Below are 25,465 nucleotides of genomic sequence, written 5' to 3'. Positions count from 1 at the left end.
CCTGGGACTCAGCTTGGGAAATGTGTGTCTTGACATTTGGAAGCCGTTCATTGGCTGATACTTAACTTTCTCATCGCTATCTTTAACCCTTTAAAATGTGCATAGTCATCTCTCCCAGCACCCACTGAAACCCTCCAATTCCACATACTTAATAAAACAGAAGCACAGGTGGAAACCTTCACTTCAAGGCCGTCTCTTATCCCCTCCAAATCAGAGAGTTAGTGTATTGTGGGAGAACAGACGCTGCCTGCCTGTCAGTAAAGCTGTACTAGTCGCCATCATGGTTAGAGACCAGCAAACAAGGCAAGTGGGTAGTGTGAAAGGAAGAGGAGGTGTATAAACTCCCTGGACCCAGCAATTATCAGAGAAGTACAGCACCAAGACCAGAAGAGCTAAGTTTACAAGTAAGCTGTAGAAAGAACTCCATCCTTTGTTCACAGTTTAAAAGCCTCTTATATAACAGAATCAATCACTTAAGGGTTGAATAGACCAAGACTAGACTCAGAAGAAAGGCGACTAAGAAACAGCCCTACACCTCAGGAGGCTGCAGACTACAGGAGTGGCACAGGTGTTGGAAGGAATTTTAGTTCACACTGTTCATTAGTTAGTTAGTCTTCCATAGTCACAGGTTCCACAGCTGCATCAACTGGAAATATCTGAGGGGAACAAAACCAAAACAACAACAACAAAAAAAGATCTGCTATGAAGATATACAGATTTTCTGTCATTATTTCCTAAACAATATAGTGTAGTCACTATTTATACTGCATGGCAATGTACTAGAAATCATTAAGTGATCTAGAGACAGTGAAGAGATATAGAAGATACCCAGGTTAACATTAACCACTGTGCATTTAAACAAGGGATTCTGGGACCTGTGTATGAGGCAGGGAAAGGAGCCCCTGAGTACCATGAGATATCTGTGTTGTGTACAATGATCAATACTTATTGCAGTCCTGTGACTCATGCTCCCCAAAGCCTTCTTTAAAGGGTACTTTTCAGAGTGTTTTTTTTTTTAATCTACATTCTGTTATGAGGGTTTAACAAACCTGAAATCTTTCACCATGAGATATGCAGGCTGGCACTATAAACTGTCTAACTGTCCCATTGAGCCAATGAATGCTAAACAGGTAGGTCTTTCTCCACATAGCAGGGCAGGGCTAAGTTAAGCCACATTAGGCAAGAGACTTAGTAGATCACTGAAACTGTGGCCCCAAGGGCACCAGTTACACCTAAGCAGCCAGGAGCCGGCTCCCAACCTCAGGCTGAGTGCTAGGGCTTCGGATAAGACAGCAACTAAACTTTGGGGATTAAATTGCCATTTGCTGGAAGCCTTGCCTTCAGACACACTAAGATGGCAGAGATTGCCGCAGATCGAATGTAAATGTTTTGCCAAGGAGGTCCATCTACACATACAACACCTGCCCTCATCTCTAGTCAATGTGCAAGATGTTTTCCTCACAACAAAAACTGACCTAGCTCCTAGAGCGTCTAGAAGTAGAGAAAGCCAACCTGTACAGTCCCAGGGCACACTGCTTAGGCTCATGTCCTGAGTAACAGGTGGGATGAGTAATTCCTCCACAGCCGCTGCAGAGAGGTCTCTAAAACACCTCAGTAACTTACCATCTGTAGTGAGAATTATGGAAGTTTAGTTTATTTAAAAACACAGAAATATTGTAAGGATGTGTTTTCGTTCTAATCCCAGGTGTGGGATATATGGGGCTGCTTTGGCCTCAAATATTTGCCTCAAATATTTCTGCAATTGTGTGATGTGTGGAAGTCTGGGAGCTTTTGGGGGGGTATATAAATGCTAGGGCCCCAAGAGGTGGGGCTGTTTGCGGTTTGCTGGTAGTTGTGTTCAAAGAAGAAACAAAAAGAAAGATTCAAGGATCTCCTTCTCTCCCAGCCCCCCACCCCTGCATCCTTATTTCTCTCCTTTTTAGTGATAGAAGGAGTAGTAGGGGGAGGGAGAGATAAAGGGTGAGGGGAAAAAAGAACCCACAAAGTAGCAAAGACCGGCTACAAACCTTCTTCATCCCAGTGCTGGCACAACTTGAGAAATTCAGAAAGAATCCATGAGGCACAGAGGAGGTGCAGGAAAGGGTGTTCCAAAAATAGCAGTCACACTCCCTGGTGCACAGTGGGAGGCTGAACAGTAGGGGGCGCGTCTGCTGGGTCCAACCCTCCCTGAAACATTCTATACTTCAAATTAAATCCAGAGACTTGGCTGCTGGGCTGTCTCCCAAACCACCTCAAAAAAAAAAAAAAAAAAAAAAAAAAAACTGGACTGGTTGGGATTCCTCTGGCAAACAGCAGGAGAAGGGGCCAATCAAAACTCTTGGCTCTGCCAAAGAGCTGCAGCTTTTTCCTTAAAGGGAAACACTTTTAGGGTGTGTGTGTGTGTGTGTGTGTGTGTTCATGTGTGATCCTTCTGAACGTCATTTCTATGACTTTCTTCTCCTACATTTGGTCCTTTTTGCATCACTGCCAGGCTGAGTGTAATAAGAGACAAGTCTACAGAAAGACAGGAAGCCAGACATTACTGAGCACAGAAGGTGGGGCATCCTTCACCTTGCTGCCTTTGCTGAAGGCTATGCTGCACATTCTTCCCTCATCCTCACATCTCCCCTTCTGCCTCTCCTGATCTCTGATCTCTCTCCCCAGCCACTCAATCAAGAGTCAGTGTAAAACTCCGCTGAAGCAGGTGTCTACAACTGGGTCACAGCAAGGCCAGCAGAGCTTCTCAGACCAACTGTAAAAAGCAACCTTTTCTTTTTAGGGTTCTAACCATCAGTGAAATAGCATTTTTGTTTGTTTGCTTGCTTAAAATCCACTAAAATGTATTACTAGACGTGTGAAATTAAATTAAAAAAAAAAAAACAAAGATGTACATCTCAGCCTTATTGGATGACACACTCAGGAAATTACAGTCAAACTGCCTTGAGTTTCTAAGTGCTTTCAATTTCTGCACCTATCTTATATGAACTGATAATAAACAGTGAGTGAAATAATACAAGCCTACAAACGACACCTTAATTAACACTGGCACAACAGAGAGAAGGCATGCTGAGATACCTCAGAATCCTCAGGGTGAACCTCAGCTCAGCCACTTCCTGGTCATACGAACTTGGCCACATCATCTAGTTTCTCTGAATCCCAGTGTTGGCATTTATAAATAGAAATGTAATGTCACAAAGCACTCCTCATTGTTATGAAGGGTTAGGGAAATGTAGAGGCAAGGAGCCCAGCCCCTCGCCTGAATCAGGCTCCAGAGCACCCACCACTGTCAGGTTTCCCAGGTCCTTCCTCAGTGTGGTGCTCTCTGTAATCCACAGACTGCAACAACCCCTCACCTTGGGAGTCTGTGTCTTCACAGCCAGTTATAACTAGCATAATCCAGACCTACGACCTCTGCACCTATCCTTCTCAGGAAAAACAAAACTAATTCCCTTGCTTGCCAACATGGATTCTCATTTGATCTCTTACAGCTTCTGTTTGACCCAAGATAAATCACAATTTCATTTCTAGTCAAAAACGTCCCAGCTCAGTCTCGAACTCCACCACTGTGCTTTATTATTATTGCTATTTACTAAAGAAACTAAGTCAACGCAGGATAGTTTTAAAACAACAGAACTATGTATTTAATATTCTAGATTTTCTCTTACCCACCCTGCTTCATAGGATGAGGAGAGTCTTCAAACTGCTGTCCAAACTTAGCCAGGCCATGACTCACCTGATCTCCAAAAGGCTCCATCCCCTCCTAAGGCCAAGTCTTGGCTACCAAATGAAGAGGTTGTTAAAATTCCCTACAGCTCGCCATAGGAGCTGGTCTAGGCTCAATGCTTTATCCAGCCCTGCTCTTCTGTTTTGAACAGTTTTAGAGACCTTCCTCGTACCACGGCATTTAGCATCCTAAGCCTACCACCTCAGACTCTCTGGTCACCACTTTCCTTTCCTTTCCCTTCCTAGGCACTAAGGAGAAGCAGTTCTTCTGGATCCCCTAAGATCTCCACCTCTGCAAAAAATTCTCCAACAAATATGCATTTCCCTCATGGAATCACAGCATACAGGCTGTATGGAAAGCCCCAAAGAATCCACTCCAACACTTCTGTGTACAGAAAAATTTTAAAAGCTACATTTTGCCAGGCAGTGGTAGTGCATACTTTAAATCCCAGCACTCAGGAGGCAGGGGAAGGTGGATCTCTGAGAGTTCCAGGCTAGCCTGGTCTACAGAGCAAGTTCCAGAGCGGCCAGGGCTACACAGAGAAACCCTGTGCACATATGGAGGTTGGGGGTACATTTTTACTTAAGACTAATAACAAAATGTTGCCAATGCACATGATCTACATGAAAGGGGCACTTGTTTCTCAAGGTGACGAAGCGCATGGCAGGGCCCCTCAAGGGAGGGCTACTTTGTCCGCAGGCAGATTCAAGGGATTACATCCCACCAGTCTTTCCTTGCATAAAAGGCACAGTGATTCAAGTGACAGTCTGGAGGGGATAGAAAGCAAGGCTACCAGTCACATAGTACTGTGACAGACATGATGGAAAATGGAAAGGACTGGAACCATGACTGGGTCATATTTTCTTTTTCTTTTTTTTTAAATACAAAATTATTTACTTTATGTATATGAGTACACTGTAGCTGTCTTCAGACACACCAGAAGAGGGCATTGGACTCCATTACAGATGGTTGGTTGTGAGCCACCATGTGATTGCTAGAAATTGAACTCAGGACCTCTGGAGGAGCAGTCTGTGCTCTTAACCACTGAGCTGTCTCTCCAGCCCCTCATATTTTCAAAGGTGACCTAACTCCACATTTCCTCAAGGCTCCTTAACATCCCAAAACAGCACAGCCAGCCTCAGATCACATGTTCAAATTCGTGAGCCTGTGGGGGAACCCATAACTGGTAACAAAGATAAAGGACTTTCTAAACAAATTCAGAAAGACAAAAAAATCAGGGCTAGAAAGGTGGCTCAACAGTTAAAAGCACTGGCTGCTCTTCTTGAGGTCCTGAATTCAATTCTCAGCACCGACATGATGGTTTACAAAAACATCTATAATCAGTCTCATGGGATCCAATGCCCTCTGCTGGTGTGCAGACATATATGCAGACAAAATACCCACCTACATAAAATATATAAATAAATCATTTTAAATTAAAAGAAAAAAAGAAAATTAAGGGCCAGAATTGTAGATTTAGTGGTATAGCATGCACAAAACCCTGGGTTCCATCCCTAGTCAGCAAGGGGAAAAAGAAAAGGCAAAAGATTTACAAGATCCATCAAAGAAGTTCAGAAGACAGAGATACAATGAAAAACACCCAGCACTACTGGTACAAATTAAAACCACAAAGATGAACCACTGCACGCCTCCTAGAATGACTCTGGATCAAAAATACTAGGTAGTGGAAAGAAGACGTGTACTCCTTGTTGATGGAAATCCAAAGGAGCCCAAAGGAACACTGGATGTATTTTGATGGTGGCAATGGCTATATGACTAAGTGTGTCAAATTTCATAAAAATAAAATCTTACTCACATATTTGTACTCATTGATAAGTGGATATTAGCCCAGAAACTTAGAACACCCAAGACACAAGATACAATTTGCAAAACGCATGAAACTCAAGAAGAACGAAGACCAAAGTGTGAACACTTTGCCCCTTCTTAGAACTGGGAACAAAACACCCATAGAAGGAGTTACAGAGACAAAGTTTGGAGCTGAGACGAAAGGATGGACCATCTAGAGACTGCCACACATGGGGATCCATCCCATAATCAGCCTCCAAACACTGACACCATTGCATGTGCCAGCAATATTTTGCTGAAAGGACCCTGATATAGCTGTCTCTTGTGAGGCTATGCTGGTGCCTGGCAAACACAGAAGTGGATGCTCACAGTCAGCTATTGGATGGAACACAGGGCCCCCAATAGAGGAACTAGAGAAAGTACCCAAGGAGCTAAAGGGGTCTGCAACCCTATAGGTGGAACAACATTATGAACTAACCAGTACCCCTGGAGCTCGTGTCTCTAGCTGCATATGTAGCAGAAGATGGCCTAGTTGGCCATCATTGGAAAGAGAGACCCATCGGTCTTGCAAACTTTATATGCCTCAGTACAGGGGAACGCCAGGGCCAAGAAGTGGGAGTGGGTGGGTAGTGAGTGGGTGAGGGACTTTTAGGATATCATTTGAAATGTAAATGAAGAAAATACCTAATAAAAAATTAGATATAAAAAAATAAAATCTTAAAGGATGAATTTCACTGCATGTAAAATACACCTAATTATACATGATGTGTGTGTGTGTGTGTGTGTGTGTGTGTATAAAACCTTTCCTTCCTTCCTCAAGAAATTTGTAAGAAAGCACCCTTTCCTGTCCTTCATTGGGTAGTAAGTAACTAAGGACACAGATGAAACGTTGAGTTGAGGAATGCCCACCCCAGCAGACCCATGCCAAGATATGGGAACAGTGAGAGTTAGGGAACTAGTGACAAAGTTCATGGGCAACAGTCCATGACTGGGTACTCTAGGCATGAAACCAGGTTTCAGGGGTGGAAAAGATAGTCACAGTGACTAGTGTTCCACACTCAATGTATTCCACTGAGCAAGTAACTAACTAAACTAAGGCTGAGGGAGCCAAGTTCCTCCCTGCTGGAGAAGATATTTATAAAACTGAAAGGAATAAAGTAAGCATTAAATAGAATTATTTGTATAAACTCACGGTTTTATAATATAAAATGCATGGTTTATCATTTATATATAAAAACACTGGTCATGCATAGAACACAAAGATATAAAGATATACACTGCAGTGGTCTGAATAGGTATGGCCCCCATAGACTCATGTGTTTGAATACTTAGCTCACAGGGAATAAGGAGGTATGGCCTTGTTGGAATAGGTGTGGCCTTGTTGGAGCAAGTGTCACTGTGGGGGCAGGTTTGAGGTGTTCTATGCTTAAGCCCCACCCAGTGTGAAATCAGTCTCCTGGCTGTCTTTGGATCAAGATGTAGAAATCTCAGCTCCTTCTCTAGCACCATGTCTGCCTGGATGCTGCCATGCTTCCTGCCATGATGATAATGGACTGAACCTTTGAACCTGCAGCCAGCCTCAATTTTTTTTTATAGAGTTGCCTTGGTCATGCTGTCTCTTTACAACAATAAAACCCTGACTAAAACAGATGTTGGTAGTAGGAGTAGGATATTGCCATGATAGGCTTGACCATGTTTTTGTTTGGAGGAATGTGAATTTTGAGACTTTAATCTGGAAGGCAGTGGAATGCTTTAAGTAGAGTTTAATAGGCCACCCTAGTAGGAATATGGAAGACACTGTTGCTGAGGGTCATTTGAACTCTGGGGGCCTGGCTCAAGTGATTTCAGAGAAGAATTTTAGTATGTTGCCTAGAAATCGTTCTTATGATACTTTGGTGAAGAATGTGGCTCTTTTCTGCCCTTGTCTGAAGAGTCTGCCTGAGGCTACAATGAACAGATTTGGAAATGGACTGAGAAAGGGAATCTCAAAAAAGCAGAGCATAGACTCTGTCCTGTGGTTCGCTCTTATGAAGAGTGTTTTGATCAAGCATAGCAAGCTTAGAAAGGAAAAATACCAGATATATGGTTCAAGTATTAGAGGGGCACCAGGAAGTGGAATGGAGCTAACTCCTGTGTTCAAGAAGATAAACAGATTAAGAGAGTAGGGACCTTGGGGTCAAATCCCACCCAGCTAAGCTTCCATCACAAGAAAATGATGTTGGAAAGGGATTTTGCCTCCCATTCTAAATTTTCCATGTGTTTGTGGTCATGTGAGGGGCAAATATATCATGTTAGGCATTATTATGACCAGGTTATTGTTTTCATTTAGACTTAAGGAGATATGATTGTCTGTCAAGGTGACATGGAATGAATTGTGATAGCTATTCTCTATACTTGACTATGTCTGGAATGAACAATCCAGAAATGGAGGGCACACCTGTGCTCTGGATCTTGAGGCAGAAAGAGAACATACCTTTAATTCAGGCACTGTGGCATGCTTATAATGAAGAGGAACTTTTTAAAAAGCTTAGGTCCAGGCATGGTGGTACACACCTTTAATCTTAGGAGACAGAAGTAAGCAGATCTCTGAATTCATGGCCACCGTGGTACAAAGCAAGTTCCAGGTAAAGAAAAGCTTAGGTCCAGGAATAGTACACGCCTTTAATCTCTGCACTCAGGAGACAGGCATGCAGATCTCTGAGGTCAAAGTCAGTCCATAGAGAGCAAATTCCAGGATAGCCCTGCTTAGGCAGTGAAGGAAATCACCAAAAACAGAAAGTTGGTGAAGATATAATAAAACAAAGGGGCCATGTTCCAGCCCCAGCAAGCAGCAGCTACTGCCACATACCTCTAGCTTTAGAGTCAAGAATAGAAGAGGTTACTGGTACAATTGATGCTGGTTAGCTGGAGCTAAGAAATTAGTGGTGATTAAGAAGAGACCAGCATCACTGAGGTGAAATCTTCTGGCAAGTGTTTTCTGAGAGCACAAAGAAGCTGTGTTCCAGAGAAAAACATCGTGCTGGCAGCCGGGCTTGGTAATGTGTAAGAGTCACCCAGGTGGGCTGGTTTTGAAGACATGACGAGGTCACAGAGAGCAGCTGAGGCTTGGCACTGTGAGAGGCCAGGAGAGACCATTGGTGAAGTTGCAGCCTCAGTGTCAGTTGAAGGCCCAGGACTGAAGGGGTGATGAAAAGAAGTTGAAGCTTGGCACCATAAACAGAGGCTATGAAAGGCTATTGGTGAAAGTGCAGCCCAGTTGTAGCATCATTTCAGAGATGCTAGTACTGTGGGATGAACAATACGAACAGCAGCAGCAGCAGAATCTGTATCCTAAAAGCTGTGCAAACAAACTATGGATTGCCTTGGAGACCTTAAGAGGTTATAGAGATGCCAGAGTCATGGGACACCTGGCAAAGAAAGTTGCTAACAGGGAGTAGAATCAGCCCAAGATAAGGAGTTATGTTGTAGTCAACAAAACAGAAAGGAGTTGGACATCAGACATAGAGATACAGAGTGGGAGTTTGCCCAGCTGGCTTTTGGTCTTGCTTTGGTCCAGTATTCCCTTACCATGATGTTGTAGAATGGTAATGTATATAACTGTGATGTTGGAAGTATGTGATCCTGATTTTTTATTTTGATTTAGTAAGTGATTAGTTAAGTGATTGCATGAATCTCAGAAGAGACTTTGAACTTTGGACTTTTAAACATTGTTGAGATTGTGATAGGCTATGGGGACTTTTGAAGTTGGACTAAATGCATTTTGCATTATGTTATAGCTACAAGCCTATGGGAGCCACTCCTATGAGAATGGATTGCAATGGTTTAAATAGGTTTGGCTCCCATAGATTCATGTGTTTGAATGTTTAGCTCACAGGGAATGGTACTATAGGAGGTGTGGCCTTGTTGGAGAAAGTATCACTGTGGGGGTAGGTTTGGGGTCTCCTATGCTTAAGTTCTGCCCAGGGTGGAATCAGTCTCCTGCCTGCCTTCAGATCAAGAAGTAGAACTCTCAGCTCCTCCAGCACAATGTCTCCCTGTAGGCTGCCAAGCTTCCTGCCATGATGATAGACTGAGTCTCTGAAACTGTAGGCAACCTCAATGAAATGTCTTCCTTTATAAGAGTTGCCTTGGTCAGTGTGTCTCTCGACAGCAATAAACCCTAACTCCGACATACATGTATGCAGTGTCTGTAGCATTTACTGTCTGCTGAGAGCACGAGGCAATGATCAACCAGGCAATACGCACACCTGCCGCCAAACCTTAGCTTCTAACTACCATCCCTCACACGCTGGCTTCCAACTACCATTCTTCATATGAAAGAACAGGAGCTCCTTGGAAATAGCTTATTCCAGGGCTTGGACAAGAATAAAACAAAACAACATGGAAAGATCTTACAAGAGGAAGCAAGGAGCTGTCTCATGAGTGACAGAGACAAGCCAAAGGGCAAAGAAGCTTAACTTCTGCTACTCAAATGCAAGTTGAGTAGCAGAATTATATAACAGCATTATAACCCACTGAAAAAGATATACAGAAAAATCAATGAGAACAGTCCTTCTATAACAGAACAGCACTGATAAACACAAACTGTGAGAAACAGGATCACTTCATCACTCAACTAGCACAGAAGGGCCAGCCCAGGCAGGAACTGCCAAGAGTACTAAAGTAGAGACTGAGGCTGTAACTCAGTGACACAACACTCAAGTCCCAGTTCAATCCCCAGCACTGCAGACATCACAACACAAAAAACCTAAGGCCCTCAGGTAACAGTCTGTTGTAGAACATGATAATGTGTGTGTGTGATCTCAAAATACCTTTACACACACACACACAACTATAAGAGAGAAAATAATGAGCTTACATGAAAACACTTGGCAGTTATCAACATTACAAGGTAATCCTAATGATGTTATTATTGGTGGGGGGGGGGGGGCACAGGGAGACAAGGCTCAAAGGCAGCGAGAAGAACGCAGAACCATCTCTTCCCTATTCCTGACAAAATAAACTAACTATCCTCAGGAAGAATGTGAGGAGCTCAAATCTAGATTCTTCAAAAATATCAAGGACATCGGCCAATGAGATGGCTCAGTGGGTGAGAGACCTGCTACCAAGCCTAACGGACCGGAGCTGAATCCTCAAGATTCATTTAGTAGGAGGGAACCAACCCCTGCAACTTATCATCTGACCTCCACACTTGTACTGCGGCAGGTGGACCCTGGGGCTTACTGGCCAGTCAGCCTAGCCTCATTGGGGAGCTCCTGGCCAATGAGAATCTACGGCTAAAAAAGGCAATGTGGACAGCCCAGAGAAACAATACTCAAGGCTGACCTCGGTCCTCCATATGCATGCACACACATATACACGCACCCACCTACACACACACAGGAGAGAGGAAGAGGGAAGGAGAGGGAGGGAGAGGGAGAGACAGTGACAGAGACAGACAGACAGACAGAGACAGCCTGACTGGAATATCCATCCTCTTGCTCTATCCTCCTCAGAGTTATTTTCAGACCTGACAGGCTGCTTGGATTCCACTAACAAATCTCTCCCCTAAATATTCAATTCCTTCATATTTAACACTTTTAAATCCCAAACATTCACCAAAGTTAATTTGGCTCCATTTGGAGGCAGATCCATCAGTAAAATCTAATATATTTGTTTTTATGTTTTCAACAATGTGGGCTGTAAAAATGCAACATTTTTCTCTTCTTCCAGGAGTCCCAGAAGATTAGGGAGCAGCAGCAGACAGCCCACAGAGTTCACTGTATATTGTGCAGCACATAACACTTCAGCATCCATTTTATCTGGCAGCAGGAAGAGATATAAGTTAGGGCCCTACAATTATCCCTGTGAGAGGTACACCGAAGGGAATGTAGGCATAGCAGCTACAATAATGGCAACACAAATAGCCATCGTACTTAGAGCCAAGCATGCCAAGAGCTTTTAAACACCCACATCCCTAATGCTACCCTCTCCCTCCATGCAGGTGGGCCAATTCCATTCCATTCTTTTCCAGCCCACATAAGTTCAAAGGAACAGACAATCTGCTGCCAAGAACAAGAAGCAAAGAAAGCCTGTGTATTTCTGAACACAAAAGACCGAAAAGCAAAGGTTCTAAGTCTCCAGCCGAATGAGCTGCCATTTCCCACCCCCCAGCCCCTTTCTGACATCTACCCTGCCCCTGGATGCCTTAGAAACCCCCTTCTCCATTTCCCCAGATACTTAGTTCTTCACTGCTGTGTGACCACACTGGCATCCCCACTCTAATAGACCTGCTGAGGACAGGGCTTTCCCCCTCCTCCACCCCAAGATCCTTACAAGCACATGGTGCTAAGGGCAACAGTACAAAATAAAGATGGACTAGCTCAATACAAAATAAAGACGGCTAGCTCAATACAAAATAAAGAGTGCTGAATAAACAGGAAAATGTGTTGTGGAAAAGAAAATGGTTGGTAGTAATCTGAGGTGCTAGGGTACAGGACTATCAGCACAGAAACCATGCTAACTCGAGTCTACACAGAAAAAATTGTTGTGGTGAGCATATTTATATAGGAAAATCAGCTCTTAACAGTCTTTAACAGAGAACTTTAGAATAAAGATAAACTTAAAAGCATCACTTAGTTGAAAAAAAATCACTACTCATATTAAGTGTTCTATTCTCAAGCACAAAGCAGAAGTGTGCAGCCTACGAGATGACAGCCCTGCCATCCAGCTCCGGTCCCAGCAGCTCCTCACGGGACCCCCTCGCCCTCACCAACAGCACCTGGCCTGCGGTGCTACCTGCAAAGAGCTGTCCCTACTACTGCCAGTTCTGAACTCCAAGCCACCCTGGACAACCTTCCCTACTGACAACACTGGTCAAAATCAAACTCAGCATGTTGTATAGAGTACTGCAGGCAAAGCAATCTCCAGGTCCTGAGGCTGCCTCTGTTTGCATCCTCAGCCACACTGCTGCTTAAGATGCTTTTTCTTCCAAACAAAAACACAGCAATTACTTTGTCTTTACCAAATTTTAGGTAACAGGGCGTCAGAGATAAAAGCAACCTCAGAAATAGCTTTCCCCAACCTCGAACAACAGATGGCAAACAGTTCACAGGAGTCAAAGACTACACACAGCAGTTACACTAAGTCAGAAATGACAAAGCTGTGTCTGATTTGACCCAGCAGTGCTCAGCCCAACATGCACTGAGCCAGATGAGCACAAACAGTCATGGGAAAGCTGCAGCCGCGACCCACAACATTCTGCTTCAATATCTAGGCATACTGCTTCATCTCTGCTCCAGCCTTGAGTTTCCAGCCTGTCTTTCTTCTAACCACTCTAAAAACTATGTAATGTTAAGCTAGCTTAAAAAATACCCCTCTCCCATCAACTGGGGTGGGGGTGGCTTGGAATGAATCAGTGGAGAGGAAAGGGGTTGAAGTAAATACAGTCCTCTTATGAAATCCTTTAAAAATAGCATTGAAATTTTAATTTTAAATTAAAACATCTCTCTTTGTCCACTCAAGTCCCTTCCAATCGTTCTTTTAAATTAACCAATCTTCTGGAATTCCTCCTCAGAGTAACTAAGAAGACCGTCCTGAAGCCTGAGCCTCCCCTTCCCCTGTGTGTGGCCTCATAAGCTAACGGCACCATAAAACCCAGCCAAGTTTTGAAAATGCATATTCCTAAGGCCCACGCAAACCATCCTGGTTGTATTGGTCTGGTGAGGTATTGCTAGCCTAAGGCCTGGAGTTTTTAAGGTCCTAAGGAGGTTCTAATGCACAGCCAGCAAAGGCGGAATCCCTCCACTGACACCTCAGAAGTCCACCATTTAGTCAATATACTCTTCACGTCACCACTTGTTCTGCACGTGTACACTGCTAGACTACTGCACTAAGGAGAGCAGCTCCAGACAGAAGGCCCCCTGGACACACCGCCTTGCTGCACTCAGACAAGTCTGTCTGTAGAGTTCCAAAGCTCGGGGACAACAAACGGCCAGCATTTCACCAAACTAACAGAACACAGAAGGAGAAAGGGCTGCAAAGGAGGTTTTTTTACTCAAACATTTAGTTTTTCTTTTTCTTTTTTTTAAACCAAGAACCCAGATGGTCTTTCTGTATCAAAATAGCTTCCTGTGGTACAAGTACAAACCCAAACCCAACAAGGCACAAGAATACACCATGCATTTTCATGTGTTCTCCTGCGCATGCTAACTCCTCTCTGGAATAGCTTTACCTTGTCCCCAAACTATCTGTCTTTCAAACCCCCTTCAAACACTACCTTTAAGTGATTCATTCAACAACCACTGAGATTCTGCGACATGGAAGGTATGAACTGAAGTTTAAAACTGCACCCAGATTGGTATAGAAACAGATACACTGATCAACAGAATTGAATCGAAGACCCAGAAATAACCCCACATACCTATGGACATTTGATTTTTTTGTTAAAGAAGCCAAAACCGCTTTGTGGTGGTGGCACACACCTTTAATCCCAGCACTGGGAGGCAGAGGCAGGAGGATTTCTGAGTTCAAGGTCAGCCTGGTCTACAGAGTGAGTTCCAGGACAGCCAGGGCTACACAGAGAAACCCTGTCTCAAAAAAAAAAAAAAGCCAAAACCATACAATGGGGAGAAAAAAGCACCTTCAACAAATGGTGCTGGTCTAACTGGATATCTGCATGCAGAAGATTGCAAATAGATTCATATTTATCACCTGCACAAAACTCAAGTTCAAGTGGATCAAAGACCTCAGTGTAAAACCAGATACAGTAAATATAATAGAGAAGAAAGTGGGGAATAGCCTTGAACTCACTGGTACAGGAGACAACTTCCTGAACAGAACACTAGTGACTCAGGCTCTCAGATCAACAACTGATACATGGGACCTCATGAAACTGAAAAGCTTCTGTAAGGCAAAGGACAAAACAGATTGGGAAAGGATCTTCACCAACTCTACATCTGACAGAGGGCTAATATCCAACATTTATAAAGAACTCAAGAAGTTGAACACCAACAGCCTAAATTAAATAACCCAGTTAAAAAATGGAGCACAGAGCTAAACAGAAAATTCTCAACCGAGGAATCTGGAATAGCCAAGAAGCACTTTAAAAGATGTTCAAAGTCTTTAATCATCAGAAAAAAATTCAAATCAAAACAACTCTAAGATTCCATCTTATACTGGTCAGAATGGCTGAGATAAAAAACTCAAGTGACAGCAGATGCTGGCAAGGATGTGGAGCAAGAGGAACACTCCTCCACTGCTGGTGGGAGTGCAAACTTATACAACCACTTTGGAAATCAATTTGGCTGTTTCTCAGAAAACTGAAATTAGTTCTACTTCAAGACTCAGCCACACCACTCCTGGGCATATTCCCAAAAGATGCTCTACCATTCCACAAGGACACTTGCTCAACTATGTTCATAGCAGCTTTATTCATAATAGCCAGAAACTGGAAACAATCTAGATGTCTCTCAATTGAAGGACTGCCTGCCTGGGTAAAGACAGGCAGACAGGCAGACAGGCAGACAGACCTGGAACTTACTATGTATGTAGAACAGGCTGGCTTCGAGTTCACAGATCTTAATGTCTCTGTCCTCCAAGCGCTGGGACTAAAGGAGTGCACCACCAGGCCTGGATCATCACTACTTTTTAATAAATTAAATTTTAAAATATAGAAGAGAAAGTAAAAACGTCCTAATTGGTAGCAGTAATCACAACCCCAGCAAAAGCCAAGAACAATGAAGCAGAGTTGTTCCTGTCACCTATGGGATTGTGGGCAAATCCTTTGTCTATGAGACAGACAGACCAAACTGGGCAGGAATCACAGAGGTACTATGAAGTGCACAGATAGGGACTTCACAAAACCTAAGTTAAAGGTTGCTGTCTATACTGCTACAGACTGTCCCACATAAGAATGGGAACCACTCGGGGTGGAGAAGACAAGAAGTGCAATTTCACCAGGCATGGAACACACCTTTAATCTCAGCATTCAGTGGGTGAAGACAAGAGTAACAGGAGTTTCAGGGCCAGCCTCAGATACATAATGAATTCAAGACCAGCCTGGGCTATATGAGACCCTACCTTAAATGTCCTTGCTATATTCCATGTGAGGTGTGTATGTCTGTGCACAGACACACAGACACACACACACACAGACACATAGACACACACACACTCACACACACGCAATCGGAATTTCACATGAGCTTTCCCCAAGTATTTTAATGACAAATCCAATGTCTTCAAAATAGTAGGTGAGGCTGTGGCTGAGTTGATAGAGTGTTCCTCTAGCATGTGATGTGTGTGGCCCTGAGCTTAATCCACAACACTATGTAAATGTGGTCTGGTAATAATGCCAACACTCAGGAAGTGGAGGCAGGAAGATGAGAATTTCAAGGTAATCCTCGGGAACTAGCTACACGAGTTCAAACTAATCATGGCCTGCATGAGACCTATCCTAAAAGAAAAACAAACAAACAAAAGCAGTTAGTCAAACACAGTCTCCCATGCAGGAGTCAATCTACTGCTATACAGCTTGCCTGCCCCTCTAGCCTAGATCATCCCTAAATTCCTTCTAGTACTAAGAGTCCAAGCTCTACACAGGTTCTCAACAAAAAACAACAACAAAGAGGTAACAGGGCTATAGAACAAAAATCAACAACCCCCTCTCAAATGTCCGATGAGACCCCAGGAAAATCATTATCACTGCTCAATAGGCAGCAAAGAAACTCTAACATGGACTGCTCCAATTTTACCTACCTGAACTTAACATGCACCTAGCCTAGGTAATCAGGTACACAACCCATGTACACAGACACACGTACCACACAGGACAATGGAGAAATCAATTACACTTAAGACTGGCAAGATGCCCCGAAGGCACAGCAGGAATATGGTATGAACAGTGGGATGGAGAAGAATAGTAATTCAGCCTCCTGATTCACTTAACCAAGTCCCGTCATGACAAGCTGAGCCCCATGGCTTGTGTGAGCTCCCTCAGCTGAAAGCCACAGAGCTGCTGTCTAATGGACAACCAACTGTAGTTGCTTCGGGAGTGGGAGAAGTTTAGTTTTCTGAGTGCTAACTCAGCACAAATGACCAAACCTGAATGTAAGAAGCGTTGCCATCCTGTGGTTTAAAAAGGAAAGAATATGTGTACTTTATTCACATCCATCTTCTAAGAATGCCTCTAGGGGGCATCTGTCTTCATACCTAGCACAGCAGAGACAGAGATGCAATCGGATCTGAGTTCAAGTCCAACCACGGTAAAATAGTAATACCATCTCAAAAAACAAAACAACCAAACAGCCAAACCACAAAAGAAACATCAGCCAAAGGGCTAAAAGGAGAGGCACTCCTCCTTTTAGTACAAAGGGTCACTTCCCACTATCAAAAGGCACAAACAAGGTACTAACATTAACACCTATCTGCAAGCTGGCAATGCCCACCTCTGGCTCATGGGCACCCCAACCATTGTTAACCCAAACCCCCAGGCCTGTTGAGAAAACAGATCCAGTTACAGCTGGAGCATTAGTCAGCCATCAACCATCGTTAGCTCTTAGACTGGTGGGTGGGGTGTTAGGTGAAAATTTAAAAAACAAAAACCTACTACATAAATAACAGTGGGCAGAAAAGTAGTGAGCAGTCCATTTTCACATGTCTGTCATCACTTTGGCATCTTTCAGTTTTGTTTGTTAATGACAACAGGGGACTATTCAAAATGGTTCAAGTGCTTCAACTACTCAAAACTGTAATACTGATAGATGCAGATAACTTCATCTTGCCAATGTGAAATGCTATTTGTAAACAACATATCAAGCACATTTTGGTGCCGCAACAATCAAGGATGAACCTGGGTGCACTTCAAATCCTGAGACTCTAAAGAGACAAAGTTCTATAGCAAAGGGCAGAACCTAACTACCACACTAGCCAAGAGACAAGAAATGTATTTTGTCAAGCAATTAATGCCACAAATAAACATACTTAGTGTGAGCTCATCCTTTGAGAAACCATTGTGAAAATAAATCAGATTCCCCAAAGTTATCAACGGCCATAAAGAACTTCTCAAAATTCAAAGACTGACAGGGAAATATTTCAGCCTAAAAGCAAAGCAGAACATTAAAATGGAAAAGAAATGAAATAAAACCTGCTTCTTCTGATGATAACAAACGGGCCTATTTACATCCAGCCGGCCTCTAGGGAATGAATCTGCCAGTCCATTAGACAGAGTATGTAACACACAGCAGCGACTCAACCCTCAGAGCCCTTAGAGAAGACGGAAGGTGGAAACTTGTTCAGATCAACATCCAGGATCGACAAAGCAACGTCCCAAGAGCCACACACAGAAAAGAGCCCCAAATTTCCAGATGCTTAATGGCTACTGCACCTAGAAATGAGAGAAAGCAGTCTTGCCTGCTCTTTCAGGGAAACAAAAACAAAAACAAAACCACTGGTGACGACTTCTAATACACAAAAAAGTGGGTGGCAGCCTTCATAAAACTGATTCTGCCATTCATGTGGTGACATTGGGACAAAAGTTTGGTTTTGTTTTTTAAAGAAAACAAAGATATCATGTAGGCCAGGGTAGCCTCAAATGTAACCCTGGCTGTCCTGGAACTCAATTTGTAGGCCAGGTTGGCCTCAAAGTCATAAAGATCAGCCTGCCTCTGTTGTGTCACCCAGCCCAGCAGTACCTGTTTTAAAGCTCCTTATACAACACTAATAAGCCCTCCCATTTTGAGAAATTTTGGTCAAAAAACAAACCTTAAAGCAAACTAGTCGTCAATAGAAACAAGGTGCCAGAGGTGAGCGTTAATAGGCAGTGTTGGGCCTTTGACTCTGAACTGATTATCTCTAGCACAGGAACCAAAAACAACGTTATCATTTGCCCCCAAAATCTGGGATGGGATGTGTTCTATACAATAGGAATTCTTGTCTACACAACCATTAGCTATTTCATTAGATACAGGGTTTACTGTTTGCCAGGTGCTGTGCTGGATACAAGGGGAAAGGATCAAGCAGGAGACCTACCTTGAGGAAATCAATGTGGACTATATTAAAATATATATGCATTTTATGGCATAGTCTGCTCTAGCTTAGATCTTAAATGTCCCCAAGTCACTTGGTCCCTGGTAAGGAGCACTACTGGAAGGTGCTAGAACTGGCCCTAGTGGAAGGTCACTGGGACTGAGTGCCTTTGACATGGATAGAAGGACCTTGGGCTGCCTTTCTCTCTTCATCTTCCCATTGCCATGAGTGAACAGGCCTCTAATACCATACACTCTCAGCACAATGTTCTGGCTACCACATGCCCAAAGCAGCAGGGCCAAGGACCATGAATTGAAGTATCTATAACCTTTTCTCCTTTGATAGCTGATTGTCTTGGGTAATTTGCCTCCATAACAGAAAGCTGACTCCAAGGCAAGAGGTGTGACCACACCAATCAAGAGTTCCCAGCTTCCTTGGCCACTCAGCGCTGAGAAGGCCCAATGAGGACTAGTCCATAAACCACAGTCGTAGGAAACAGAGTCAGTCATGGAAGGCAGAAGAACCTCCAGAGAGAGTCGGAAGCAATCCGTGTGTGCGGGCCAGAGGAGGTACATCACCACAGTCACCACAGAAACAATAGGGCTGGGGAGTGATCACGGCTCTGTTTCACAAGAGTCACTCAACAGCACTACAGTGCAATGACAGGGAATAAAAGCATCAGTTAGGAAGCTACAAGCAGTGGCTACAAACTGAGCAAATAGTGGGTGGCACAGGTCGCTGAGTCACACGCTGGTAGGGTTCTGCCATTGAAAACAGATGAGAAGCATCTAGATCTACAATGCCAGATCTGCAGTGGCCACAAAGTAATGAAGAACAGATATTAGTACACAGGACACAGGCAAGCCAACACACACACACACACAACAACAACAACAACGTAGAAACTGTTGTCATACAGATAAATAAAGCTATACATAGAAATGTTTGCCCAAGCAGAACATATGTAAGAATGCAGAGTGAAAGGCCTGGCAAAGACCTTTTCCTGAGAGAACTGAAAAGGTGAAATGGCAGGCAGAGATTGAACATTTCAAAGGACAGTGCCAGAGCAGCCAGTGGAACCAAGGTACCACAAGGACAAAATGGCAGGCAGAATGGGAAATTCACTAGAATTAGACAGTGATACTGGAAGAAAACAGTAGTAGCTGAGATTAAAAAAAAAAAAAAAAAAAAAAACAAAGAAACCGACTGTAGCAGCCACATGGTGGTGGTACATGCCTTTAATCCCAGCAGAGGGACCTCGTTCTGTAATTTTGAGACCAACTTGGTCTCCAAGGCTACACAGAGAAACCCTGTCTCAAAATTAAACAAGTTCCAACGGGCAAACAACTATTGCAAGAAAGTGAAGGAGGTGTCTGTAGGAGGGAGAAGAGTGGGAAGAGCTGGAAGTAACAAGGAAACATGCTGGATTTTATCCATTCTGTTCATGAAACAGAAAGTCAGGTCAAAATCCAGGAGACCTAGGAGCATTTGCTACAGGAGAAATGGGCACAAAGGAGGAAGGCAGGACACATTTGTAAGCTGAGAGGTAGGTTCAAGGACAAGAATCCAAAACCTAAGATCCAAGTAAAAAGGGACAAAACAGAGGACTTGTGGTCTAGGAAAGGCTGGAAACCCTCAGGGCAGAAAGCAAGTGGACATATGCTCTGGGCTGCATTTGCAAGGAGATGACCAAAGAGCTGTGTAAGCAAAGAGCAACGACTGGCAATGTGAACATGCTAGAGAGGGGTGTTTCTCAGCAACACTGGAGGCATGATGGCTGCTGGGGTTGGCTGTGAGTATCTGAACTCAAGACTAGGCAGACTTAATGGAAGGACTCTGTAACCTTTTCAGAAATGAAGTAGCTCTAGCCTGACAAAGCCAGGCCTTAAAATAGGTGTGAGAGACTATGGTCAGTAAGAAGTTAAACCTTCCCAGAGGCACTGGAGACTTCTAAAATAACAGCCCAAGCCCAAGAGCTACAAGTTGTGCTTTAAGTGGGGAAGGGGTTGGTAAGACAAACAAGTGACAGAGTGTGAGACATCTGGGACTCTGCCTCAGGGTAGAGGGCTCAGGAACGTTTAGTGGAAAAGAAGGGCGAGGGGAAGAACCCCACCTCCCTTGATCGAAGCACCCACTGCCAGGACAGGACCCTCTGAAAGAAACTGGGTTTAGTTAAAGAGGAGTGGGACTGAGTCAGTGAAGAGACTCCCACTACGCAACAGGAAAGTGGACAGAGCCACGGAAGATTAGAAAAGTCTGAGAAGGGAGCCTGGACCAGGCCTGCTGTAGGCTGGCAGGAGCCCACAGAGCTATGCCGTGGGCCACTACAAGGTCCTTAAGGATTGTCCTACGTGGTTTTCCCCCTCTATTTGGTCAAATCAAACACATGGAGTCACTTATGGCCTAATAACACCTAGGCTTCTGACACCTCCAGCAGCAATGAGTAACCAGTAAATATCAGGTAAACAGGCTTTATTACTTCATGACTCAAAAGCTTTGATGCCTTTAATGAATAATAAAGTAAATTAGTCAATGTTGCCAACCTAACAATATGCAGAGATCCTCTGTACCACCTGCTGTACCTGTCACCTTTAATTTTCACAGGCCTAAGAAGCACTGGAAGGAGGGAGAAGGCACTGAGCATGAAGTCAAAGAACTTGCCTGCCATCCACCATTCTTCAGGAGCCAAGCCAGGTGGCTCTAAACTTCAGAGTCTTTGTTTGGTTGTTGTTTGCTTGAGACAGGGTTTCTCTGTGTAGCCCTGGCTGTCCTGGAACTCACTCTGTAGATCATGCGCACTGCCCCAGCAACTTCAGACTCTTCAAAATGGAGCTCTGCCTGTCACTCACTAAACTGCATGAATGTCTGCAGCCATCCATGTTCTTAATGCAAATTACCCCTTACCTTTCAATTCAAAGCACAGCTACCAGGGAGAACAAATAAATCTAAGGCATTAGTGCAAGAAAATAAAATCTGAGGAGAGTGACCAGATAACGACTAAAGGGCTAGAGATGCACAGAGTGTCTGACTGACACATGGCAGCACCACATAGGCCAGGCCTGTGATCTCTGCACTTAGTAGGTAGCAACAAGGTCAGCAGTTGAAGACCACATTCACTTCACAGAAAGCTGGAAGCCAGCCTGAGCTGGGTGAGACCATCTCTAAATTGAAAAGAAGAAAGTGGGCATGCAAAACTCAATCTTAGTAGCAAAACAGGAACAGAAATAACAAGGACACAGAGGACCCTCAGGTTAACAGTTTCTTAATTCTCATCCAAGATAGCAAACTTACACAGTCCACTAGGAATTCTTTAGGAAATTCCTGGTTAAAGCAAGGTACAGTAGAAAATACATAAAGCCAACTGGTTTGAACTGAATCTTGGACCTATCCTAACCTAACCACTTCCCCCTGTCTCCCCACCCCTCATCCCCACACTCCTATTAACCTTGTACTAAAGCTCTTTTTCTGACCCAAGCAGACAACAATCTGTTCTGAAGACTGCATCTCCTAGGCCACTTAACCTTTAGCTCTTGCCTCAATGTAAGCTTCAGAAGTTTGGGGCTGAGTCCAAAACAAACAGCTACTAGAAGAGGAAGCACACATGACCCACCTTGGGATACAACTACAACTGTGTCTCTCTGCCTTACCTGCTTCTATATTCTGCACCTAGCTTGACTCAGCTTCACATGGAAATGAACACACCTCATCTCCCCAGCTGCAACATAGAAAGTAGGATATCCTGCTGTATTTTCAAAGACCATGAATCTCATTTTACAGAAATGTGACACACAAGCAAACAGCTCACAGGCACTTTAAACACACTTCCTGTGCAAAGCCCCAGCAGTACTTCTGCCCTCCTAAGCCTCAGCTGAGGCCCTGGGAAGATATCACGCATGTGCATATGTGATGGTGGAGCTAAATTCACCTTTGCCCTTCCATCTAAAGATCCGTTTTTATTATTTGAGAGCCCTAAGTAAACAATTATTCCAAGTAATCTTGCTGACCTGACAGGTGAGGGTGGAGTGGGTTTCAGCAACTTCACTGACCATAATCAGCACCCAGTGAAGTCCAGGCAGGCTTTAAACCACATTACAAATATCTGCTACTAGATCCACTCAAGAAGTGGTGTCCATTCTCTTCCCACCAGGAGGAGCTAGACTTACTTCTAACAGCACGGGGCATACTCAGAAGCAAATACACTCTTTGTTGCAGACTGAGATTCAGTCAACTGAAGGCCTAACTACTACAAACTTGTGAGTGGAAAAAACTTGTTTGAAGTCAGTGAGTATGGGTGCCATTTGCTGTGCACCAACAAACAGCTGATACCATAGTTAGGAATCCCAAACCATTAAGAAAGGTTCTGGATCTTGGGGCCACTGTCTGTACTATAGTATCTTCCATCAAAGAAAGGGCTTTCAAATACCACGGGAGCCAGAAATGAGGCATCTATGCAAGTCGCCTTTTTCTAGCAACCACATTTAAAAGATAAAAAAAAAGATGAAATTGATTTAACAATATATCTTATTAATACCCTAATATGTCTAGAATGTTAGAATTTCACATGTTAATATAAAAACATGGCATTTTTAAAGCATAATGAAATATTTCACATAATTTTTGTAGTAGTTTTTCAAAGCCTATATTTAATAAATCTGCAGTGCAAACCAGCCAATTCAGGTCCTTGGCAGTGAGATGTGGCTGGTGGCTCCAGCATGGTGTCTTCTCTGCAGCTTGTTTCCCCTGCAGAAAGTGGCATAGTACATGAAATACCAAACACCCAAAGGACTCAGATACCTCATTACACAGGTTCCTAAGCTGAAGAAGACAGTGCTTACCTACCTACTGCCAGGAAAAGGAAGGACCGATGGGGGGGGGGGGGGGGGGACGGATTCTTCCTACAAGCACCAAAACCAAGGGCATAAGTCACTGCCTGAGTTTATTAACTGGTGCTTCCCTCAGCCATCACTCACTGAAGGAAGCAAAGGGGTAAAAAGCGGAGGAAGCCAGGCATGGTGGCTTTAATCACACCTTTAATCCCAGCACTTGGGAGGCAGAGGTACCCAGTGGATCTCTGTGAGTTTCGAGGCTAGTCTGGTCTACATCTAGTTTATAAAGTGTTCCAGGACAGCCAGGACTATGCAGAGAGACTCTGTCTTAAATAAAAAGTGGGGCCCGGAGTTGAGAGCACTTGCTACCCTTCCAGACCACCAAAATGATTGACAGCTATTCTTAACTCCTATTCCAGGGGAAATGCTGCACGTTCTCTGGCCTTCCAGGTACTGCATACACGTGGTTCATAAACATACAGGCAAAATATCCACACATAGAAAAAACATTCAAAGATAGATAAATCAGACAAATGTGGACAGGGAAAAAGCAGAGGAGACACATCTGGGTTTCTCCAATTGGCTCCTTTGTCTCCCCTCCTACCAATGAATGCTACCTCTTAGATCCTCAATTTAAAGAAAGACCAACAAACCTGAAGAGGCAATGACCCCCACTAAAAAATAAACTCTGGTGTACCCAACTCACCCTTTGCCTCCTCCTCCTCCATCGTTTCTACATTCAGACCATGCAGGAACAAGCCCAGCTGTGTTAGTCACTGCAGTCATCCCAAGGGCCCTGGGCAAAATGCAGAAGCCAGCTGGAAACAGCTGCAGTGAGATCAACTGCAGTGAGAGCTGGAGGAGGGGGTAAATTCAGTGTGTCACCCATGATCCCATCTGGTGAGAGCGGGAGGAGGAGGTGAATTCAGTGCATCACCCATGATCCCATCTGGTGAGAGCGGGAGGAGGAGGTGAATTCAGTGCATCACCCATGATCCCATCTGGTGAGAGCGGGAGGAAGGGGTGAATTCAGTGTGTCACCCATGATCCCATCTGGTGAGAGCGGGAGGAAGGGGTGAATTCAGTGTGTCACCCATGATCCCATCTGGTGAGAGCGGGAGGAGGAGGTGAATTCAGTGTGTCACCCATGATCCCATCTGGCCTCAGAAAAGCTGCTTCTGATTTTTTCTTCTCCCAAACAATGTTTCTTCTTCCTTTTTGATTCTTTTCTTAATGAACGATGATAGATTCACAACCACAGTCCCCACAAAAGTACTAACCAATATGTGAGAGAGAGCACAGCCACTGTAGCAGACCAGAACCCACCAAGTAAGAAAAGAACGTTTTAATAGTATCTGCTAAAGTCAAACACCTCTGACTTAAATAAAACTTCAAAAAGAAAAATGTCCAACCAGAGAAGTGTAAGGACCTGAATTAGAGTTCCCAGAACCCACACAGAGCAGGGTGTGGTAACACAAGAATGTAATCCTAGTACTTCTATTGGCAAGACAGGATGCTAGAGACAGGGGAGTCCCCCAGAAGCATGTGGACCCACTAGCCTGGCTTTAGCAATAGCAAAAAAAAAAAAAAAATCACCAAAGAGGCCCTATCTCAAACAAGGTGGACAGGGAGGACTGATATGCAAGGCACTGACCACATGCACACTGTGGCACACACTCAGCCTACAGCCACACACATGAATGCACATACAGCTTACACCAAAAAAATAGGCCAGGGGCAGGAAAAGAGCCTAAAGAGAAGACACCCACCAAAAACTACAAGGCTACTGAAACCCAGAGAATTATTAGCTCTAGAGCAGAGAGGCCCTTCTCTTAGACCTCAAATGACAAAGATCTTACAAACACTGCTGATTAAAAAAGAAGACTCAAGTAGGTTTTGGGTGTTTTGTTTTGTTTTGACAAATCCAAGCCAGCTAGCCTCAGTCCTTATTGGTCAACTTTCCACTGTGGCCAGAAACTGGTCACACAGCAATTCCAGAAGTCAATCCTAGAAGGAAAAGTGGCTGAGCACAGGTCCTGCTACAGTACCAAAATGAACAGCAGTGCTCCAAAGAGGAGAATATCTCAGTGACTGACAAGAAAGA

General features: G+C 44.0%; 1 protein-coding gene across 29 annotated transcripts in view; it reads right to left on the bottom strand.

Moving 5' to 3' along the window:
* Rbfox2 (RNA binding fox-1 homolog 2) overlaps positions 1–25,465 on the bottom strand; it is a 227,604-nt gene that overhangs the window by 175,473 nt on the left and 26,666 nt on the right. The window lies entirely within an intron of this gene.

The sequence above is a fragment of the Mus caroli genome, unplaced genomic scaffold, assembly GCF_978045245.1.
Source record: "Mus caroli unplaced genomic scaffold, Mus_caroli_1 scaffold_16, whole genome shotgun sequence".
Classification (NCBI taxonomy): domain Eukaryota; kingdom Metazoa; phylum Chordata; class Mammalia; order Rodentia; family Muridae; genus Mus; species Mus caroli.
Note: the sequence above shows the minus strand (reverse complement) of the source record. Positions and strands in the feature narration are given on the sequence as shown.